Source organism: Heterocephalus glaber, unplaced genomic scaffold (genome assembly GCF_053883595.1).
Source record: "Heterocephalus glaber isolate CG9 unplaced genomic scaffold, H.glaber_assembly_v1.0 deba00001687, whole genome shotgun sequence".
NCBI classification, from domain to species: Eukaryota; Metazoa; Chordata; class Mammalia; order Rodentia; family Bathyergidae; genus Heterocephalus; species Heterocephalus glaber.
The window spans coordinates 14,489,473-14,513,201 of record NW_028258412.1 but is presented as its reverse complement, the minus strand read 5'-3'; the positions used below and the strand labels follow the sequence as shown (position 1 = coordinate 14,513,201).

General features: G+C 40.4%; 1 long non-coding RNA gene across 1 annotated transcript in view; it reads left to right on the top strand.

Annotated features, from left to right (window-relative positions):
* The window catches only part of LOC110348894 (uncharacterized), a 101,462-nt gene that overhangs the window by 66,724 nt on the left and 11,009 nt on the right, over window positions 1–23,729 (top strand). Inside the window, exon 3 of the long non-coding RNA XR_002394496.2 lies at window positions 20,513–20,619. This is a non-coding gene — a long non-coding RNA (uncharacterized LOC110348894). The remainder of the gene's footprint in view (window positions 1–20,512; window positions 20,620–23,729) is intronic.

Genomic DNA, 23,729 nt, shown 5'->3' with positions numbered 1-23,729 from the left:
TAGGAAGTGGGGTGCAGATGGAAGTGGGGCAGGGGGTGGCCTTTGGAGGGGATGTCTCTTGCTGGCACTGTCCCTGTGCTTTGCTTCTTGGCTGCCATAAAGTGAGCAGTTTTGCTCCACCATGCCCTTCCATGATGATGTTCCTGCCTTGGAACCAGCAACCATGGGCTGAACCTCTGAAACCATGGGCCAAATTAAAACTCTCCTTCTTTAAATTGTGGAATTGGATATTGTGTCTTAGCATCTAATACATATGTGACACTGGAAAACTATGAGATTTTCAGACATGGTGTCCTTACAATGTCCTCGAATCTTGCTCTCTGTGCATCCTGTGATGTTGGGCCAGTGTGCAGTGATGTCAGGAATCTTGTGGCTGAGTCTCTGCACCCTCTGGAAAAATGAGACAGAGAGGTCAGGCTAAAGAAAAACTTGTATGAATAAAGCCTTTTCAATCCTACCAGTCATGCAGGATCCCTGCTTCTCTACCTGAGGCTAAGTTGTTTAGGATCATTTAGTTTACAGGAGATGGAGCCAAGCAAAATAAGCAAGATATTGGTTTCTTTTGGCTGATCTTTACTGTTGGCTTCTCAACATTACTGAATTTCTCATAATTGTCACTAATTTTTCTCCACCACCCTCCTTTTCTACTTGGTATTAATCCATTTAGGTTCTTTCCTTTGGAAGAGGCTAAAAAAAATGTGATAAATTACCTGTGTCGTTGGGAGAGTTTGGAAGCTCGGATGATGTCTAACTTCTTGCTCTCCAATTAAAAAATATCAGAGATCTTGGGCTGTAAACTATAGAAACAGATTCAGGCTAATTTAAACAGAAAATGAATTTATTAGAAGGATATTAAATTACAGAATCAATGAGAAGGCTGGCAAACTCATATCAGAGGAAGAAGGAAATGCTGTAGCAGTGTGAACAGGACAACACTCTTGACAGAGTGTTGCTGTGCAAGAAACAATGTCAACCCCCTTTTCCTCCTTCTGGCACTCCACTGAAGATCCACAAAAGCCATGGAAGGAAAGGGCTTATTGGCCACAATGCGGTCGTATACCCTTGAATGAGGGAGGCAAATTGCCTTGACTTTTGGTTTTAATATGATTATATACATTCAGGGAGAAGAAATCTGAAAGGAAATTAAGCAGCTATGATTAAAATTAGAAAGAATAGATGCTGAGCTACCAAAAGCCAAGAGATGTCCTGTTCTCCAAAACAGAGACTTTAACAGTAGAGATCTTTAAAAAAAAAAAACAGAGATGGGGATCTCATGGGCAGAGGGCTGTGCATTCAGACCCCACCTCTTCAGAATCAGGTAGCATTTTGTCAGATGCTTCACACATTGTGAGATATGAGTGGTGTTCTTTGCTCCCAAGACAGTTTCTGTTCACTGAAGCCAGACCAGCGCCTAATCAGAGCAGACAGATATCTACAAGCTGTGATTTGATGAGTTCTCGGAAGTCACCCTCTCAACACTATCCTTTAGCTTGTGGCCACTTTTTGATGCCTAGAATCACACCACGCCTGAGACATCTCTTTGGATTTGGTGTTGCTGGCGCCAATCTTCATATTCAAATGGCAAATGCCTTGGAAAGAGCAGCATCTTGCATCCTTCATATCTGAGATTGACTAAAATTTCAACTCATTTGCATTAAATCAACACAAGAGAAAAAATATGGACCACTTACTGTACCCAGACAGTATACTATGCTGTGTGCTGATGTTAAGCAAGATAGAAACAATATCTGAACTCTTGGGCCTTACAGACTAGCAGATAGGACAGGTACATCAAAATACAATGATAAATTGACAAGAGCAATATGCTGGGGGTGGGAGGGGGTGGTATGGTGCGGAGAGCCACAGAATAGAGGGTGTCTAGAAAAGAAGATTTTCTTTGTAACTTCTGTTCTTGAGACAGGGTCTCACTCTGTGGCCCACCTGGAACTTGCAGTCCTCCTGCTCACCCTCCCAGGTTCTAGGATTACAGGATTACCACTGAGCTTGGCTGAGATCTGTGACATTAGAAGTGTGGTTCTTCCACGACCAACCTTCTGTGGAGCATTCTCCATGGTGCTGCACATCTCAACAGGACTACTTTTCTAAGAATCCCAACAAGGAATGTGTGACCTGAGTTCTACACTTCTGGCAGATCTGTGTGTTTGAAAACAAGTATGAAAAGCCTTGGCGATTCCACAGGCTGCACACCAACATGTGGTAAAATGACCCAGACTGTTTTACCAAGCTGTTTGCCCTTTATCTTGTAATAAAATATTACTTTAGTATTCTTTTATTTTCTTCCAGATCATTAATCCTCATTATTTTGGAGTGTAAACATTTTTGTATGAATATCAGAGTGAGTGGCATCAAAGAGTGAGTCTGTCAAGACTGTGATATATGAGTTTAAATTTTTCCTTGCCTGTATTTTCTTTAATTTTAAGGGGTCTATTTCTCCCTTTTCACACTCCTTCAAGCATGAAGCTAATGTGGTTACAATAACAAAATTAGCTCATCACTTACTAACTGTTAATTTAATTTTAATTGTCCATTAAATCAGCCACTGGATTGTTTATATTTTAATTTTAATGTCAGGGTTTTAAATTGCTCTCCAAATGAAGGTTAACAAGGGAGGGCTATTCCTGACTCAGGAAATGAGTGAAATCATGTGAAATCACAAATATAATGCTGCCATTTGCTGGGGTAGAATGGAGTATAGACAGAGTAAGGAACTAGGACAATAATCACTGTTTATTGAGGACTCACTGTGTGCTATTTTATGCCAAGTGCTTTAGATACATTACCTCACTGATTCCTCAGAAAATTCTACACTGCAGTTTCTTTTCTTGTTATTATTTTAGGTGTGGGAAAACTGAGGTTCAGTGTAAGACAAGCTTAAGACTCACAGCTAGGCTCTCCTAGTGGTTCTCTCCAATTCTAACACTCTGAACCAGTATAAGTGTCTTACTGAGGGAAGAAGGAGAAAAGGACACATGCAGGTGGGAAGATACAACAGAGTAAAATGAGAAGGGTCTGGCCGTAAAGGGACATGAATGGACTCACCAATGCATAGGGCCCCAGATAAGGCATTCTTAGACAAGATGTTCGTTTGCGCTGTTGCATTCTTAAATCCTGTGACATTTCACATATAGCTAAGTGCCAATAGTAAGTGAAAGTCTAATGCCCAGAGAAGAGGTGGAAGCTCTGAGCATCACCACCGCTGGCAACAAAGGGAAGTTGCAGTAATCTTATCCCTTATGCTTTTTAGGACAAGGAATAATTGCAGAAGATGAAGTCCAGTAGCTTGGACAGTTGAACAAACACTCTTCCATAAGTGTGTGTGTGTCCCCATGTGTCTGTGTGTGTGTCTCTCTCTGTGTGAATGTTGTTCAGCGGTAAATAAGGGATCTGGAAAACCAAAAGGAAAATGTCTCAGAAGAAAGAGCCAGAAGAGGTAAAGCCCTCATCAGCTTCTAAAACTCTTTTACTAGGAGGAGCAACACTTCATATCTTTCAATAGTTAATCCTGGATTAGATGCTGGAGAGCTGAAAACTAGAGAGCTCTTTCCTTCCTTCCTTTCCTTCCTTCCTTTCTTTCTTTTCTTTCTTCTTTCTTTCTTTTTTCTTTTTCTTCCTTCCTTCTCTCCCTCCTCCCCTTCTTTTCTCCTTTTTTCTTTCTTTTCCCCTCCCTTTCATTTTTTCATTTTCCATATTTCTTTCCACACAAGAAATATTTTTAGAACATCTTCTATTTAGGCACATCATTAGATGGTGAGGGTAACAGTACAAGGAGTGGTCCTGTACCTATATGCCGGAAGTTCACAGCCGAGAAGTGTTCTAGGACATTGAAATATGGGGAAAATATCTGATGCCCAACCTCTGTCCCCAGGGGTGGGGTCTTTTCACCATTTTATCTTGAGTGCAGTCACAATTGAAAGAGAAAGTATGCCATTGCCAGAGAAATTCTACCAACTTCGCAGTTTTACTAAGATCTGTTTCTTCTGCTACCAGTTATGGTTAAGATTTAAAATGTATCCCAAATGTCTCAGGTGTTTGGAGGGGAAGCTTGGTTGCAAGAGGTGGGTCACTGGGGGTGTGACCTGGAAGGGAATATCCTTGTACTTAGCTCCTCCCATCTCTCTCTGCTTCCTGGCTGCCATGGGTTGAGCAGCTTTCTGCCACAATCCCCTTCCACCATTCTGTGTCTGCCTTGGAGCCAGCCAATCATGAACTTAATCCCCAGAAACTAAGCCAAATTAACCCCTTTCTCCTTTAAGTTGCAAGGGTCAAGTATTTTGTCCCAGTGATGGGAAAATGACTAATGCAATATCTTAGAAGAACCATGGCACAGACAGAGAGCATGGACTCTGGAGGCTGATGCTGGGATCTGATCTTGCCTTCTACATTTCTAGGTCGTAAGCTTTAAACAAGCTATTCAGTGTGATGGTTAATTTTGATTATCAATTTGACTGGCTTGAAAGATGTCTAAGAGATTAGGAAAGTATACTTCTGGATATGTCTCTGAGGGTCATGGAGACATGTTCTTAGGACCTATATCTGGTCTCTGGCCTTTTCCTTTCCATCTCTTTGCCTGCTCTCTGCCTCCCAAATGCCATGAATTAACCAACTTTCCTCCACCATGCTCTTCCATCATGATGTTTCTGCCTTAGACTCAGCTGACCATGGACTGAAGCCTCTGAAACCATGAGCCAAAAATAAACCATTAAATAATAAGCCAACTTTAAATTGTATATGTCAGGCCATTTTCCCCAGCAATGGAAAGCTGACTAATATACTTAGCTCCTTCATGCTTTAGTTTCTTCATCTGTAATATAGGGATAATAAGTGTTTCTACCTCAGGTGGTAATTGTCAGCTAAGGAACGTGTCTGGTATATCCTAAATGCTAAACAAATGTTTGTTAAATAGATAAGACTGAGCTAAATTTTTCTTGTGCTTCTTTGCCCATGGTGCTGGGGGTGTCTAATAGAAAGGCAGTGGGTTTCTAGGCTCACTTCTGCATTCTCTCCTGCTGCCTCATGAACAGGATCCATCCACAACCAACCTTACTCTGTAACAGAAATGCCCAAAGGCATTTGCTTTGCAGAATTCTTAAAAACATGGTTGGACAGGCAGGTTGCCTGGGTGATATGGACTATTGATTTCTTTGTATGCCTGATACCCATGGCCAAGATATTATCTTCTGAGAGTTAAATATTGTGCTTTGAACTGTGCCCCAAATGAAGAAGTAATACATATGTGTATTCTTGGTCCTTTCTGTCCTCAGAAGGATATCAGGAAAGATCTAAGAGAACAAAAGGACTGAACAAGCTAATATTTGGATCCTTTCTCCTTAGATCATTTCTGGGCCCCTCCAAGGGCTTCTGAAAAACAATTGAGTCCTAAAAGGAAACAAGAAGAGCAATCAACGGGGGCTTTGTGGGGTTGGCTAAATTCCCACTGTGATTAAATTTCATATTTTGCCCTAGGCTGGGATGGTTTCCAGAGACCAGTTTCTGAAAACAGCTATATTGAGCCAACTATGTTTTTCCTAAATAACTGTGAAATTCAGAGCCCTCTTCTGATTTGGCAGGGACTAAGAAAGGAAAGGGCTTTTGCTAGTGAAAAGCACTCCACCCTGGAGTCTGATACGGCTCTGTTCCCCAGATTACTCCAAGATATGTGCAGAAAAAGCCATTTTCTTAAACCAGAATGATCTAGTAGAATGAATATGGGTTAGGGGCTGAGACATCCTGAGTTTAAATCCTGACTCTTCCTCTTAGGCAAATATCCTCGAGAAACTTACTCATCTCATTAAGTCTTAGATTTCTCTGTAAAATGAGTGTTTCAGCTTAAGATAGTTGTGCTGTGGGTGGAGGATTTAGCTCAGTGGTGCCACACCTGCCTCACAAGTGCAAGGTCCTGAGTTCAATCCCCAGTACCAAAAAAAAAGATAGTTGTCCTTTGGTAACAAACAGTCCCTTCCCCCAAATCTTAGTGGCTTATAGCAACAAAGATTTCTCACTTATATTGTGTTTTGGCTATGGGTCAGCTCTCAGCTATTGTTCTGTGTCCTTTTTCCATGTGGATTTCCCATTCTTGGGCCCAGGATGAAAGGTCATCCACTTGTCATCCTGGTTGTATGCCAAGGAATAAAGGATAATAGAAAAGCCATGCACTGTCTCTTAAGCTTTTGCTCCAGCTCCCTCTATGTTCACTTCTGCTCATGTCCCATTTGTCCTGGATGCAGTGATTTTTCTTTTCCCACAGAAAGATGATGCAACTCACAGGGAAGTAAGCAGGGTTGTAAACCCTCTTACAGAGAGCGCAACCCAGAATTTGGAACACAATTATAGACAACCACAATGAAGATAATAAGATTCCCTTCACAGGAGAGTTACAATGCCCAAATGTAATAATGCACACAAAAGTTTATTACAAATGATAAAGATTTTTGTTTATGTTACTTTCTCTCTTTAAAGCCATGTTCTCCATGAATCTCATGAAGGTTGCATGGAGATGTATTTTGTGTGTCTATCTGTATGGAAATTATTTTCAAATGTACTCAATGTATATGTTGAGTTGATGACTTCATTATCAGTTTCACTCCACACAGCCCTCACTATAAGACCCCAGAATCCAAAAAAGCATAGCTAGTTTTGCAAATAGATGAATGTCCAGAATGATATTTTGGAAAATCATAATAAAGAATTGTGTCATTGCCTGGGTATGTATCACTAAGACTGACAGACTGTCCTAAAAGGAACTGGGCTTTGTAAGTTGGAATATGATTCCTCATTGCCAAATATTCATTGATTATTTATTCTTCCTACTGGAGAAGACACAGTAGATTTGAAAAAAAAATGGAAAATTGATTATGAAATTAGAGACCTGGAAACTTGAGAAGGGAATCTAGAAACAACCTAACACCAGGAAAAATGTCATTCAGACTTATCTGAAGACTTTATTTGATTAATTTACTCCATAAGTTACATTCACTGTCCATAACATGGTAGGCAGTTGGTATTCAAATAATTTGCTTATCCAATTGCTCATTTATTTGACAAATATTTATTGGACATCTATTATATGCCAGGAAGGCACTGGAAATATATCATCAAACAAATATCTCAAAATTCTTGCCTTTGGAGGGAGCTGATCATCAGGGGGTAGGAAAATAAAGAGACATACATTAACCAAAGAAAATATATGGTGCAAGGCCCAAAAGTAAAAGAATAAGAAAGAACAGGCAATGTTAAAGAAGAGATTGATGTTTGAAGTAGGCTATCTGTGAAGGTCTGGCTGAAAGAGCGTTATTGGAAGAAAGATCAGGAGGTGGAGGTGAGGAAGGTGCCCTGTAGAAGAAAGGAGGAATATGAATGTGTGCTGTATGAGCATAGAGAACACCTGGCGTCCTTGAAGAATCACAAGGAGGCCACTGGGCCTGGAGTGGCTTGAGCGGAAAAGAAAATAGTAGAAGATGATGTCAGTCAGGAATAGGGGACCTGATCATGAAGGGCCTTGTAGGCCATTGTAGGGACTTAAATCTTTTCCAAGTAAGTGGAAACCAAATTTACGGCTTTGAACAGAAGACAGGCGAGAACTGAATTGCATTTTTAAAGGGTCACTCTGGCTGCAATCTTGGCAATTGATTGAACGGCAATCAGGGTAGAATCAAGGCAGACCTGTTAAAAGGTTATTGCAATAGAAGTGGTACCAAGGTAATATGTGGTGGTGATAATAGATGGTTGGATTTGGAACATATTTTAAAAGTGAAGCTGCAAAGATTTGCACATGCATTGGATTTGAGGTGTGAGAGAAAGAAGCATAAGTCAGGGCTCTTGCACTCAGGAGGTAATTAACACCTAAGCATAAAAGTAGATAGAAGTGTGATAGAGGTGCACATGAGTCCTTCTAGGGTACCTAACACAGAAGTAGTGAAGACCCTTCAGCTGAGTGTTAACAGAGGAGTAGGATTTTCCCAAGAGGCTCTAAAAATGGTGTCATATTTTTCATATTATGGAAAGTGAACATTTCAGAGGGAAGGGTCAGAAGCCAAATTTAAATTCCAAAAAATATATATCGTGGAAGGGGGCTTCAACTTCATCTCTTGGCTGACCATAGAGACTTAAGTTTCAACTTATGTGTTGAAATTTAATGGCCAGTATGATAGTAGTAAGGGCTTAGGGGAGACTATAAGAAGTGATAAATTCGTGAGGGCTCTTCATGTATGGGATTCGCTGCTTTTTTTGGTGGGGGACTTAATGTGTTGAGAGTGAGGTTCAGGGATACAGTATATGTCTAGCACATGGAACACCCTGGGTTCCATCCTCAGTACTATACATGTGAACACACACATACACACACACATACACACACACGTACACACATACACATACACAAAACTAGGGATCCCAGTGGAGTTTGCCCTCTCTTGCCCTTCCACCTTCTGCAATGTGAAGATACAGCAAGAAGGCCTCAACAGACAGCTAATACCTTGATCTTGAACTTCCTGGCTTCTAGAACTGTAAAAAAAATAACTTTCTGTTATTTATGCATTAGCCACTCTCAAGTATGTTGACAGAACAGTGCAAAAGAAAAGAAAGAGAAAAGAAAAATGATATGGGCTGAGAAACAATCCAGTGTTGGTGGAGGGCAAATTGTCGGGTAGAGAGTGACAGGAAATGAGACAGGAATGGTGGTCAGTATCCAAAATGTGGAAGGTCTCATGGGTTAACTTGAAGAACTATGAGTCTTTTTTGCAGGGAATATACTTTGGTTTGCAGGGAAAGAAAAAAGATAGATTCTCTGCAATGTGCAGAATAGATTGGAGGTAGAAGCAAAAACTAGAGGTAAAGATGAAAGTTACATAGGTCTGGAGAGAAGACCTGGAGAGGAGAAGGATAAAGCTTCCCTCGAGAGAGCGAGCCGGGCATGGTGGCACATGCCTGTACTCCCAGCACTCTGGGAGGCTAAGGTGACAGAACTGTGAGGTTAAGCCCAGCCCGGGCAGTTTAGTGGCTTAGTGAGATCTTCTCTCAAAATAAAAAAAAAGAAAAGGGCTGGAGATGTAGGTCAGCGAGAAGCTTCTCCGTTCAATCTCTAGTACCCCATAAGAAAAAGAAGGAGAATTGAGTTGAGAGATTTTAACATCCAACCCTCAAATGGGTCATAGCACTGAACAGAGATGGACAACACAATGGGGTAGGACTCCAAAGACTACGTATGGATTACACCACTTCCTTCCATATAATGCAGGCTAGGATCCCACCCAGAACTTGTAGGTAAGTCACTCAGGTGAATGTTAGGGAAAGGGAACATTTCAGAGAAGAGTCAGAAACCCAATTTAAGCTCCAAAAAATATGTCACATGGAAGGGGTCTTCAACTCCATCTTTCAGCTGACTATAGAGACTGCACCAGAATCACAAAACTATCATTCACTTCTAAACAACCAAGAGTTCTCAAGTTGCAAAGACTCTCAGGTAATTATCTGTGCCCAGATAACCTGCCCTCCTTAAATCTGGCCTCATCACAAATTCAACACAAATGTCTCCTTCCTTTATGAAATGCTTCTGTTCCTCGCCAAGGCAGATTGATCCAAGCTTTACTCTGTGTTCCTGCAGCAGCTCATTCATACCCCTGCTAGAACCTGGAACATTGTCTTCTACTCCACTGCCATCTGTCTAGGAGCTTTGCTTCCCAGGATGCAAACTTGTGGAAGATCCCAATCATTTCTTGGTCATCATAGGATCCAAGTTTGTCATAGGTGCAGACAAAAATGAAAGCTCAAAATGGTGATTTCTTTTTTCTGTGCTGAAACTGGGTTTGTACAAAATCAGCATTTGTGAATAGCACTTGCCCAGTAAGATAGAATCCTAAGTATCTGGAGTGGATACATGGCTCATGTCACCATCTCAGCTCCTCCCTGGTCAGTTTATTTTCACCTGGATAAAAAGACAACTCCATATTCCTGGTTACAGAGGTTGCATCAAACATGGGTCCATGACAGAAGGTAGATAAACTGGGGGGAAAGACCTTCCTCCTCTGTAGCATAGATTGTAAGCTTGAAACTCTCATGGAGCAATATTGCTGTCAAATACAAAAGCCTAATAATGAAGCCAAATAGAGGAAATGCATTTAAATCTCTGAGGGAGAGTAAGGCAGAAAGAGAAAGGATGAAAGAGAAGGAAAAAGAGGAGAGACCGGAGAGAGGCAGAGAGGAGGAAATGAGAAGGGGGTGGAGAGGTCAGATGGTATAATTGAAACCCTTGAGTCTGGTTAACCTGAAATGTATACAATCCTACAACTTAGATTTCATGAGCCAGTAAGTTCTCTTTTTGAGTAAGCTAAATTCAGCTGGGCTTCTGCCATTTCCAGTGTCATCAGTAATACATTTTATCTTCCTCTTAGAAAGACACAAATCCTATTGCAATGTAAAAGACTCCGACAAGTCCTGAAGGAAGGAAATTGATTTCACTTTGTTTTTGTTTAACCAAATGTTTCCCAAATCTATCCAATCACCAACTCTCTTTTATAATAACAAGTATTAATATATGGAAGACTATTATTTTTGTATTTTAAAAAATATCAGCTAAAACACTGGCTATCTTAAGCTAAAAGAGGATACAATAGAGATGAAGAACACAGTTAAGTAATGTGCATGGGTATCGGCGCTAATGTCTTGAGTTAGGAAAATTCTATGGCACCAGAAGCCTTTGCAGCATTTGAGTTTATAATACCAGTAACATAGTAATAATAGTATTATTAATTACTACTACTAATAATGAGTTACTGCTACTAGTAGATAGAACAGCTAATATTTGTCAAACACTATGTACCAAGTATAGTGGTGAGCACTTTATATACATTATCTCATTTCATGCTCACCTGTAAGACTGGCATGCTTATATTCCACATGTGGAGCAAGCAGAAGATCAAAGTTGAATGACTTGTCAAAGGTCATAATGCCAAAATTTGATGAGATCGGTATTTGAGCTCAGACATGGCTGATATTGCAATCCATGCACTTTGTCATTACGAGTTCATATTTGAGAGCCTGAAAATAAATCATCTAACTAAATATAGTAGACATTTAATAGCTATTGCTCACTCATTGCATCTTCATTTTCACCAAAGAATCTAGCAAAAGGAGCTCTTCATGGTTTACCAAGTACATTGTCCACTCCTCTCTGGCCAAAACAGCTTCTGTAGATTGTAAATATAGGCTACTACCATTGCATTGTCATTTATCTCCTTTTTCTTTTAATTCACCCAGTGTTTGCAGTTCCATGGAAGCCTGGTGTGAAACAGAAATTTTGATTTATGCATAATCAAATCATTTATGAACACTACTATTTGGAGGATGGGGTTATAGTACAAACACAGGAATGGACTAGGCTGGATTTCTTGTCTGTTGGCAGATAATGGTTTGCAAACAACACTGCATTGCCTTGTGTGGCATTAGAACAGGTGTCTCCTCTTGTAACACAAGAATCTGCTTAGCCTTTGATGAATGACCATCAGAGATTAGTTTGATTACTTCCTGGGATGGGAAGGTTTCTACTTGACACTACCAGTCACTATTAACCACAGAGAAGACATCTTGTGGCATTAGGAATGTAACATTTAAAGGGAAGGGTACTGGGTGAAAAATATAGGACTTTGAATTCTAGCTTCTGTCACCCAGGAGTTGAGAGACTTTCTTGATTAATCACCTAATCTCTGTAGCTTCTAGTTTTCTCCTGTGGAAATGAAGAAATAAAGCTTGCATTTGCTATCTGACAAAGTGTTTGTTTTAAGAACAATAAAATATTCTGTTACATGAAACCACTTTTTAAACTCTCATGGGCCTATAAAATATCAGGTAGTCTTGAACTAGATTATTGATATGGTTACTTGGGGTAAGGGAAGGGTGAAGTAGAGAGGTGTTAAGAATTTTTACAAAGAGTAAAACTGACAAGATTTTTTAAATCACCAATAAAAGCTACCTGCAATATACCATTTACATAAAATGTCCATATATATGTATATGCATAGAAAATATACAAGAAGATGTTTTCTAAAATACTACCAGTTATAGGTGACTTTTACTTTTTTCCATTTATTTTTTATGTTGTTCAAATTTTTATAATGGACATAGATTATTTATATAGTTGGGGGAAAAAAAGAAAATACCTTTTTTCATTTGGGAATTGTAGCAGACATAATCTGAAATCTATGGCTGAACTCTCCCTTCAAGAAAGAATTCACTGTCCAGCTCTAAGTAGTGTGGCTAGCTAATAGGCTTCCAGTACCAACTCTTTCATAAAAAGATTTATTTATTTTTAATTGACAAACAATAATTGCATACTTAAAGACTACAGTGTTTGATCTGTGTATACATTATAGAAAGATTCAATCAAGCTAATGAACATATTCATCACCTCATCAACATTTTTGGTGTTAAGAACATTAAAATCAGTTCTTTTAGTAATTTGAAATTTGGAATACATTATCATTGACTTTGGTCTCCATACAGCATGATAGATTATTAAAATTTATTCCTCCAATCTAACTGAAACTTTCTACCCTTTGATCAACATCTTCCTGTTCCCCAACCCTCCTATCAACCTAGCCTCTACTAACAACTGTTATACTCTGTTTCTATGAGATCAATATTTTTAGATTCCACATGTACATGAGATTGTACAGTAATTTGTCTTTTTGTGCCTGGCCTATTTCACTTAGCATAATATTCTTCAGTTCCATCCATGGTGCTATGAATGATGGACTTTTCTTCTTTCTTTTTTTGTTAAATTCTTTTATTGGTACATTGTAGGTATACAACACAATTACATTTCTCATTGGGAATTGTACCTTTACATAATGCATCTTGATTCTTATTTTTTCCCCATTCCTAGCCCTCCCTTCACCCCCTCCACCCTCCCCTATCTACAAAGAATTTATTTCCATGTTTTTCATTTCTCATCATTTTTCCTTTCCCTTCTTTCCTTTCCCCTGCCCCTCCCACTACCCCTACCCCTTTGGACCTTTTCTTCCTATTTTGCATTATCGATTATTCATTCTAATCATTGGTACATTTTAGGTATACAATATAATGACATTCATCATTGGAAATTTGCACCTTTACCTAGTCTCTCTTGGTTCTTATTTTTCACCCTTGCCCAGCCCTCCCTTCAACCCCTCCAGTCCTCCCTATTTACAAAGATTTTGTTCCTATTTTTCCATTTTCTCATATTAACCCCATTCCCTTCTATCCTTTCCCCTATCCCTCCCACTTCCTTCCCCTTTGCCCCTTTTCTTCCTATTTCACATTACCTATTATACATTTTGGACTTTTCTTCTTTTAAAGGTTGTATAGTATTCCACTGTGTTTATATATCAAATTTTCTTTATTGATTCATTTGTTGATAGACACTTAGGTTGCCTCCGTATCCACACCTGCAGTTTTTGAGCCAACATTATGCTTTGAGGCATGGCTCCAGTCAGAGGTTAAATATGAGAGGTATAAGAGAGCTGGGGCATTTCCACCCAGGGGATATTTTCTTTTCTTCATGAACAGCTTTACTGAGGTATCACTGATGTATAAAAAACTGCATCTTCTTAATGTTTACAATTTGATACATTTGAATATATGTACATACCCATGAAACCATCACCACAATCGAAGTAACAGACATAACCCATCACTCCACCTCCACCAGCTTCCTTGTGGCCCTTTGTATTTTGGTTTTGGATTTTTTGGTGGTAATAACACTGAACGTGGAATATACTCTAAAAAATTTAAGTGCACAATACAGGCTTTGTAACCACAGGTACAATGTTGTACGGCAGACCTCTAGAATATATTCATCTTGTGTAACCTAAAGATTATACCAATTAAACAACAAATTCTAACAACTGAGCAGCCTCACTGAATCTTTATAACAATTGAGTAATTCTCCTTTTCACCCTTCTCCTGGCCACTGAGACATTATGCTGAATAAAATCAGCCAGTGATAGCAAGATGAATACTGCATGATTCCATACATATGAGGTGTTTAATATAGTCAAACTCACAGAAGCAGAGACTACAACAGGGTAAAAACTTCTAATGGAAATTCTCCTTTGCTCCAGAGCACCCCATTGGGTCGCAGAGACTCCCCCAAGCCTCTACTACAATCTACTAGCTTCTCTGTCTGACTATGTTCCTTCCATTTTCCTTCAGAAGTGTTACTCCCCAAGAAATCTTTTGTATTTGCTTTGTCTTGACATTGGCTCCCTAGAAAACTTAACCAACACTGAGATTAAAAATGCAAAGTGTTAATACACAGTGCCAGCCTGCATTGGGAGACCTGGGTTTTAGTTTATTCTCTACCTTCTCTCTTTGTAATCTTTGTCAAGCCATACCCAGGACATACCTAGGCCCCAGCTGCTTTAGCTAAAATTTGTGAAGGTTAAACTCTATGGTCTCCAAGAGTGGTTTTATTTTTAGAAAGTATGTAGGTTATAATACCAAGATAGGTCTTGCTTCAGCCATTTTGTTAAAAAAAAAAAAAAAAAACTGCCTTAGGCTTTTCTAACTTCCTTCTATGCCCACACTGAATTTTTAGACTTTGGACACCTTATATGGTCTCCCTGAGCTCCCCTGCTAGACTGTTCTATACTTGAGAATTTTCTTTCCTCTATCTATATTCTCCTCCCAGTCAAACCTTATGTGTCCCCAATTCCATGTGCTCAGGTTCTACAGGGTAATGAAAACCCTGGGAAACACTAGAGCTAAATTGCTCACGTATGTCTGTGGATAACTGATGGGCCCTCTTACAGGTTATTGTGTGCACCACACTTTATCTGGTATCCCCCAAAAGCTGATTCCCTCTAACCCCCTCTCCTACTTTACCTGAGTAACTCATGCAGCAGGTATAATTCCTGCCTGGGAACCTGCACTGTGACGCTTAATCCACTATGTGCCAGTTGTGCAACCTTACTTAAGCCCTCTGAGCCTCATCTTCTTCATTCATTAAATAGGGGTAATAATGTCTCCCTCGGGGGGCTATTGGGACAATTAAATGCATCAAAGACAATGTGCTCGGGTTAGTACATGATACATTTTAAGCATTTTTTAAAAGTTTGTTGTTGTAAGCATACATAGTAACTGATATAAAAGTAAGTTATAAATATAGTTTATAATAAATAATGCACATTTACATGTGGCTGCCTAAATTCTCCATTTAATATGGAACCAGTCCCTCCAGCTGCTCAGGGTGTTGTTGCCTGTAGAGCTTTACCTGCCAGCCCTTTAGGGATTGATTACTCCAGCTCAAGAGAGCTGCCTCACCCAAAGATACAACCTTCCAAGAGCAGCCCACAACCCATGTGGGAATATTAAGATCTGACCGTTTTGACCCAAGCTAACTCAACTTTGAAGGTCATTCTAATTCTAGATCATCACATGGGACTGACTGTGTCTGTCCTTGAGGTTGCTTCTCCAATTCTGTTTGGTCTCCTTCTTCCCTCCCTTCCTAAGGGAATCCCTAATAAATCATCCATACACTAAATTCCATTTCAAAACTGGCTTCCCAGAGAATCTAACCCGTGCTGCATACATTCTAAACATTAGCAATGAGAGAAATGAGGGAGTAAATCTCTTTCCAGAAAATTAATCAGAAAGTATTCTCCCTCATTCTTTGGGATCTATTTTATTTTGATGTTTGCCTCCAAATTATCACGTGCACATCTCTACGTGAAGCCATGTATGTACTGACCTTGAGAATGGAAGTAAGATATTAACTAAAATTATTTTTAAAAATAAAGAAGCAAGGCTGAAGCAAGAGGATCACTGCGAGTTCAAGGCCAGCCTGGGCTACATAGTGAGGTCAGGGCCAATCTGAACTACATAGCAAGACCCTGTCTCAAAAAAACAAAACCAAAAAAATAAAAAGCAGTTAGTAACATGCACTCCTGGTCTTTGTTTCTTGTGGCTTAACTAACAAAAATAAATTGGGGACATGAAAAGCTTCCACACACCCCAAGTAGCAAAAGGATATCTTTTCTGACTGTCACAGTGGGATATTAATATGATTGATGAAGAAAAGATTTCTATGATCAAAGTTTGAGAACAATGAACTTAACAAAGTTTACTGGGTGTTTGTCCCAAGGGACTTCTCAGAGCCTTTATTATGCTAATAATTCTTGAGAGTTTCTGTGAAAGGGACTAGAGGTGACAGAATTTCCTAATCTTATTTTTCTCCCCAACACTGAACTCTTCCTGGGGAGATACATATTACAGGGCAAGTCTTATGAAGAAAACATTTTTGGGTTGGCTCTACAATACCATTTTTCAAGACATTTTTTAATTCTAATTTTGGAATTTGATTGTTACATAGTCAGAGCTGTCAAAAACTGAAATTCATTCACATTTTTATGTGGCAGACCATTGAACATACAGAGGCACAGCCATTAAAGAGCTTCTCTGTTTGAAAAGAAATGTCATGGGGTTTACGTGGGCATACACATAGCCCCAGGAGGTGGCGAATCCCTTCTCCTTGACAGATTTCTTATGCAAGAACATGGAATTAAACCCTTACACAATCAAACTCCAGCCTTATTAAGTCCCACTCTCCTGTTAGTCCTTCTTCCACATCTCAGACCCCTGATACCCCCATTCTTTGCATGCTCCATGTCTGTTCCTGCATCCAGACGTTCGCTCCTTCTGTTGCTCCTTTCTCTGCAGCTCACTGTATCACACTAAGTTGTCTATAAAGCACCCTTCCCTTTTGCTTCTCCTTGGGTCCTGTTGAGCTCTGGGGGACACAGCACTGGAGAAAGAGGAAGCATGTCTAACTGTAAGTGTGTATGTGTTGGGAGTGCTAGTGTGTGAGAATCAAGTCCAACTGCAGAATTGTTAGGGAGACAGTGACTTCTAGGGCCATCTTCTATCACCCTTTCTCTGATCCAGTGAGACACTGAAACATCCCAGGAAAGCCATAAGCATTAAGGGGAATGAGAGGGGGCTGCAAAGGAGGAGGACCTAAGTGTTATTCCTCTTCTACTGCTCTCTGGCTGTGTTACTTTGAGTGAATTGTTTTCCATTCCGTGTCTCCATTTCTTCCTCAGTAAAACATCAGGATTAGGATAAGCAGGTGATCCTCATACCTAGCTAATCACTGGAGTTACCTGAAAATATGGTTCAAAAGTACAGTTTTCTGGGCCTCTGGACCCAGGTGCAGTCTCTAGGGATGGGTTTAGACCATTGCGTGATATCTGGGAATGTGAATTCTAACAAGCTTATCCAGGTGCAGGAAATACTGAGCTGAATTATTCTAAGACATTTCCCTCAAATAAAGAATGATAAATACCTACTGCTTCTAGACTAGTAGAAGTCTCTGTCTACCTCTGTCAATCGCAAAACTCCATTCATGACCCAAGTGTGTCCAAATGTAGGACCTCACTCCTCGGGCCAGGTGAGCACGCTGCGCTCAAAGCTCTTTTCTGGGACCTTGTACTTGGAGCAAGAGGAGAAATAGCCTGTTAGGGAATTGCAAGGCTGTTATCCTAAGCTTTCAGGTGCTTTATGACCTGCTGGATGGAGAAATCCTGACAACAGAAGGCAAGTGGAAGAGTTAGCAGAAAACTCTGAAATGAGATGGATAGAACCAGGCAATCCTAATGGGCTATTTAGAAGAGCTTCCCTAATTACTACAGTGTATTCTGTATTACAGGGCACACTCTTTTGAAAATCACTAGATCTCCTTTTAGCCTAAACCATCTTAAATTGGGTCTCTGCCACTTGCACCTAAGAATCCTGCAACAAACTCAGGATTCAAACCTGAGTCTGATTCCAAAGCTTGTGCCTCTAACCACTGCTCAACCTGGTCTTCAGCCCTTTCCCTCAATGTCCCTCTATTCCTTGATGGAAATCCCTGCCCCTAATAATTTTTAAAGCCTTAACCTTCTTGCATACATCTCATCATTCTTTCTTCCTCCTTTCTGCTCTTATGTTACTTCTTTTGGCACAACTTATTTGCTGGTGATCATTTATTGCTACCGACCATGATTTCTCCAAACTATGTTAAATTTTCATAATATGTTCCATGTCTTCATTTTTTGGGTTCTAAGTCCTCAAATTATAATCCCCTGAAGGGCAGCGAACAGGAGCTGTATTTTTTTTTTAAAAAATTGTTCATCATTGTGGGCATAGAGATGATCAAAAAACATGTTAAATAGTAGGACAGAAGGACTTGCCATTTTGTAAGTGAGACTTGACCCTGAGAAGGTCAGCTCCAAAACATATGCTATGGTGCAGCACATCATTGAAAGCCACAGATATGACCAGCTGGGAACTCCAAGGAGAGAACACCCAGAGAAATCTGCCTGCTCATTTGGGGTGATCTGAAAGAAGCAAGTCCCTTCCCTCTGCAAAAGCAGCCACATCTTCCCAGCAGCAGGCAGGATTCCCAAAGGAAACAGAGAGCTCATTTATAAATCTGGCAGACAAGATGTAAGTGGAAGTCATTAACCTTGATTCCCTTGCCTCACTTCCCTGGAACACTGGGAGTGAGGGAAGCTGCCCTCCCAAGATCCAGAGCTCAGGCCCCCAAATAATGTGAGGCTCCCAGCTCTCCCTCATCTCTGCCTGGGGAAAATTCCTCCATCTGGCTGTCTGCCCCAGCCACGGTGAACCATCACCCTGAGAGGGCTGCTCCTCGTACCAGGAGAGTCAGAATCGAGACCCACTGCAAGCCAGGGACATGGTCCCTGCCCTCAGTGAGTCTGGAATCTGCTTGGGGACACAGCTCACATACACACACGAAAGCCAGTGTGAAATATTCATGAGGCTGCCCAGTATCCTGTGTAAACAAACACAGTGCATGCTGAGTACTGATAGAAACAGCCAGCCTTCGAGCAGGCAGGAACTCTGCACATTAGCTGGTCCAGGGATCACTGGATGCTGGCTCATGGGCTGAATCTGACCCGAAGATGTGTGATTTGATTCAAACATTATTGTTTTTGTTGTTGCTGTTGTTATCATTATTTTCTTTATGCCAGCTTTTAAACTAGAGGAGAATTGATAGACAACATAGGTTGGAGTTTCTCTTTGACAAAGTAGGTGATCTGACAGCCCTGCAGGTTTCTATTCTTTCGTGGCAATACCTGAATGAGAACTAAGCAGAAGATTCTGTCTCAGGAATTACATTTGCCCTGTAATATCCCACAGTCCTCACAAGCCCCCATTGGGTCCCTGACTCTGATGCCCACTGTCATTTGCTTTATATCATCATACATGTGATACCATTTTCCTTGTGGTGGGAAAAAAATCACTCTCAGTACTAATTACTTAATCTAAAGAGGAAAGTCTCAAGTTTATAAAGAGAACTGAATGTGGCTTGTCTCTCTCACTTAAATAAACTGCCTTGTGCATTAAGTTTCTAAACATCTGGTCCCTAGCATCTTCCAAACCCTACAGTTCGTAAAAATTGGAACTCAGAAAAAGGAAGAGACTGAAGCCTGGGATCATGAAATAATCTCTGAGCTCAGTCCAGTGAAGAGGACTGGAGGCCTGGGTCTGAAACCCAGAGTAACACTGGATGACTATGTTGCTGGAAGGCTATCTCAACCCTCTAAGCCTCCATTGGCCCATCCACAAAATGGGCACAATGATAATCATCCTACCAGGATTATTAGGGCTAAAATAATAATAATCTCCTAAGGCATTTGTAGACTTTGAGATGTAGGGAATCCTAACAGTATGTCTGTTTATACAGTGCTCTGAATGTTCTGGTCTCATATTTTGCTTTTACTTGGGGCTTCACAGACCCTGTTATTAGGTTACCTAAATATTTGCAATTCTAGAAGGACTCTTCAGCCTTTCAGAGTTTTATTTGTCTCACAGCCCCTGTATTTAGCTTGGTTAATACAAAAATTGCATTCCTGGCTCTGCGTCAAATATGCTGTAAGTCATTCGTTGATGCCTCGTCCAGAGCATAACTTTGCAAACACATTTTCTTAAGACTTCGAATCAGAGTACAGAACAAAAGCAAACAAACAAAAACTCTCTTTGTGGCGCAACATGGTGATAATGAGTGATAGCTCCTGAGTTGCTAGTATAGGCCAGGCACTCTGCAAAGCAGAACATTCATATGCTTTTGAACTTCACAGTGGCCATGTGAGCTGAGTGTACAAGGTATTTATTGCTGAGTGACAAATCATCTAAAAATGTAGCATCTTTAAAATTTGCAGTGAATATTTACTACCTCATACATAGTTTCTGTTGGTCAGGAATCTGGGCGTGATTTACCTGAGTGATTCTAGTTCAATCTGTATCATTACGTTTCAGTCCTCTGAGTTTTGACCAGGGCTACAGAATCCATTTCCAAAATGTTTTATTCACATGGTTGGCAAGCTCAGTTCCTAGCCATGTAGACCTCTTTCCACAAGGCTGCTTGAGTGTGCTCTTGAGAAGGTGGCTAAGCCTGAGTGACCCAAGAGACAGCAAGACAAAGGCTGTCATGTCCTTTATGTTAACTTTATCATTTCAGCAACATCCTCTTGGTTGTGTGTGTCAGCCACCTTCATTGCCAAAGGAGACCTCATAAGAACCTGAACGTCAACATCAGAAGCAAGAATCAGTGAGACCATCTTTGAGGTCAGTTCATTATTTCCATATTAAAATGGAGTAACTGAGACTTATATAACTAAAGATTACATAACTTCTCCAAGATCAAGGGGATAGGATTGATAGAGCTAGGATTCGAACCTAGATTTGTCTAATATGCAATGTAAGTTCTGAACCGTTCAGCCCTACTGCATCCAAAGTATTTTCAAAACTGTAAAGCACTGTGCAAATAATTTTATTACTTGATAGACCATTGCACAAATAGGTATACTTTTACTGATAAGCAAGAGAGCACTCATTCACTACTTATTCATGCATTTATCCATTTAACTAATACTCATAGAACGTTTCATTTATGCTAGGATCTGAGGCAAATGACAACTGGCAGAATAGGTCACAAACCTAGGTCTGTGTGGTCCCTCATAAATGTTCTTTGCGCCACGTATAAAGTTGTTTTGAATTTATTTTATATGTCCTCAAAGCATCTTGATAAAATCCAGAGAAGGGAGGTGACTTCCTGCAATCTAAGAGAATGGACTGAAGTAAGTACCAGCTTCTTCTCTCAAAATAGCTCTGAGCCCTGGAGCAGACAAGCATTCAGACCTGCAAGGAAAACTCAGCTGGAGCTGTGATTCCGATCTTACAGTATTGGCAATACTAAACATCAGGTCGGAACGCTGACATGCTCTGAGGATCAAAAAAAGAAATCACGTATAGTCAACAAATGCGTGAAAAATGTTCAAATCACTAATTAATAAGGATATGCAAATCAGAACCACAATGGAGTATCACTTCACATCCATTAGAATGACTATGTGTGTAAAAATAAAAACAAACAGAAAACAGGTGTTGGCAACATGCTGGAGAAATTGGAACCCTTGTACTCTGTTCATGGGAGTGTGAAATGGTGTAGCTCCTATGGAACACTGTATGACAGCTCCTCAAAAAATTAAAAAACAATTGCCAAATATAGGATCCTACAATTCCACTTATGGGCATATGTTTAAAATAACTGAAGGGTCTCAAAGGGATATTTATACATTCATGTTCACAGCAGCATTATTCACAAGAGCTAAAATGAGAAAGTAACCCTAATGCTCACTGAAGGGTGAATAGCAAAATGTGGATAAACAAAATGTGGTACCTACATAAGTAGAATACTATTTAGCCTTTAAAAGGAAGGAAATTCTGACATGCTATATTATGCACAAACCTTGACAACATTATAAGTGAAACAAGCCAGTCACATACGAAAACAAAACAAAACAAAAAAAACCATGAGATGTCCAGAGAAGTAAATTCATAGAAACAGGAAGTAGAATAGTAGTTGGCAGAGTCTGGAGAGAGGGAAATAGAGAATTGGTGTTTTGTAATATACCAAGTTTCAGTTTTGCAAAATGAAACATCTTCAGGAGATAGATGGTACTGCTGACTGCACAGCAGGGTGAATGTTCTTAATATCACCGGTCTGTGATATTTGAAAATGGTTGAGATGGTCAATTTCATGTCATCAGTCGTTGTGTCATCTGATTACATCTTGAAGACAGCCAAAGATGACGACCCATCGTACAGGAAAAGAAACAGAGGACTGGAAAGGCTCAATGATTTATGTGGACTCACAAATCTGGGAAGAAACAGAGCTGGGGGATTTAAACCTAAATCCTTTCTACTAAAATATGCAGCTTCCTTTTCTCTTGCTCCTGGATTTGCAGCCAAAGGGAGGCCCAGTAGTAACCATTTCACCACTGCTAGGGCAGCAGTTTGTCAGTCACTAAATGCCTCGGGGAGGCAATTGGCTTTTATGGTCTGAGATCAAGCTAGAAGGAAGAAGAGCAGGGGCTCTCAGATCCTCGACAAGGGACAGCTGAAATCAGAGCAGCAGCCTGCTCCCAAGCTAGTTCTCCCCAAAGCATTCCAGGTGGGCTTTGGCTGAACAGCTGGGCTAATTGCCTAGCCTGGGAACACCAAGAAAGACATTTACAGGTCCAACTGCTGTTGTCAAATATTTTCCTGCACCAGCTGGGCCAGATATCCTCAGCTTTTAAAAATCCCCAAAATACAGGGAATTGTTTCTTTGTTTAACTTGTGGGCAGGGCGGAGTGACAAGAGGCAGTATGGCTTTGGGTCCAGGGAAGAGCTGGGAGCTGACTTGGGGATGTCCCCTTGTCCCTCTCTTCCTTCCAAGCTTTGTGCTTGTACTTTCCACCTGCAGCTTCTTGCTGGGAAAAGTGACACTTTAATTCAGAGCAAGTGAAAAGGAGGCTACATTCGACTTAATGAGAAGTGACCAGGGAACATGCCAGATTAACCAGAGGAGATTGTAAAGTGCTGTGTAAATATCAAGTGCAGGACCACTGGGGTTAGGGAGGCTTTGGGGCCAGTCTGCAAATGGCACAGCTTCCCGAGGTGAGGCTGAGTTAGCAGATTTGCAACCTGCTGAAATTGGAGACTTCCTGGGTGGTGTCTGAAAGAGACAGGCTGTTTCTAGCAGTCGGTTCCAATCCTGAGACTAGGAGATACTTCTTATCAGTGTACAAGAGTGAGACCCTAGCCCAAAAAGAACAGAAGAAATTTTTTTTCTGGCGAGGACTTGTCAGGAGCAACGATTTGTGCTGAGTGTTTTCACATGCAGGTGACTAACAGCATTGGAGTCACAGCTGTTACTCTTTAAACCCTTATTAGCTAACTGAACTTGGGTGTGCCACTTGACCTCCCTGAGCCTCATCACATGTGAAAGGAGTTAATGCCAGGTGTGGTGGTGCACGCCTATAACCTCAGTACTCTGGGAGGCTGAGGCAGGAGGATTGAGGATTGCAAGTTCACACCTGGCCTGGGAAACTTTGTAACTAAGCAAAACTCTGTCCTAAAAAATAAAATTAAAATAGGGCTGGGATGTATGTACCTCAGTATGAAGGCTATGGTTCAATCTCCATACTGCAAAATAAATAACTGGAATTAATAACATGCCTGATGGGTTTGTTGGGAGAACTGCAGAGATCTGGCCAGATAGTCTCTGTACCAACTACCCAATTCAAAATCAGCCATAGATAATATGTAAGCAAATGGGCATGATTATGTGTCAATAAAACTATTTATAAAAATTGGCAGTCTGCTTGGTTTTGGTCTACAGGCCATTGTAA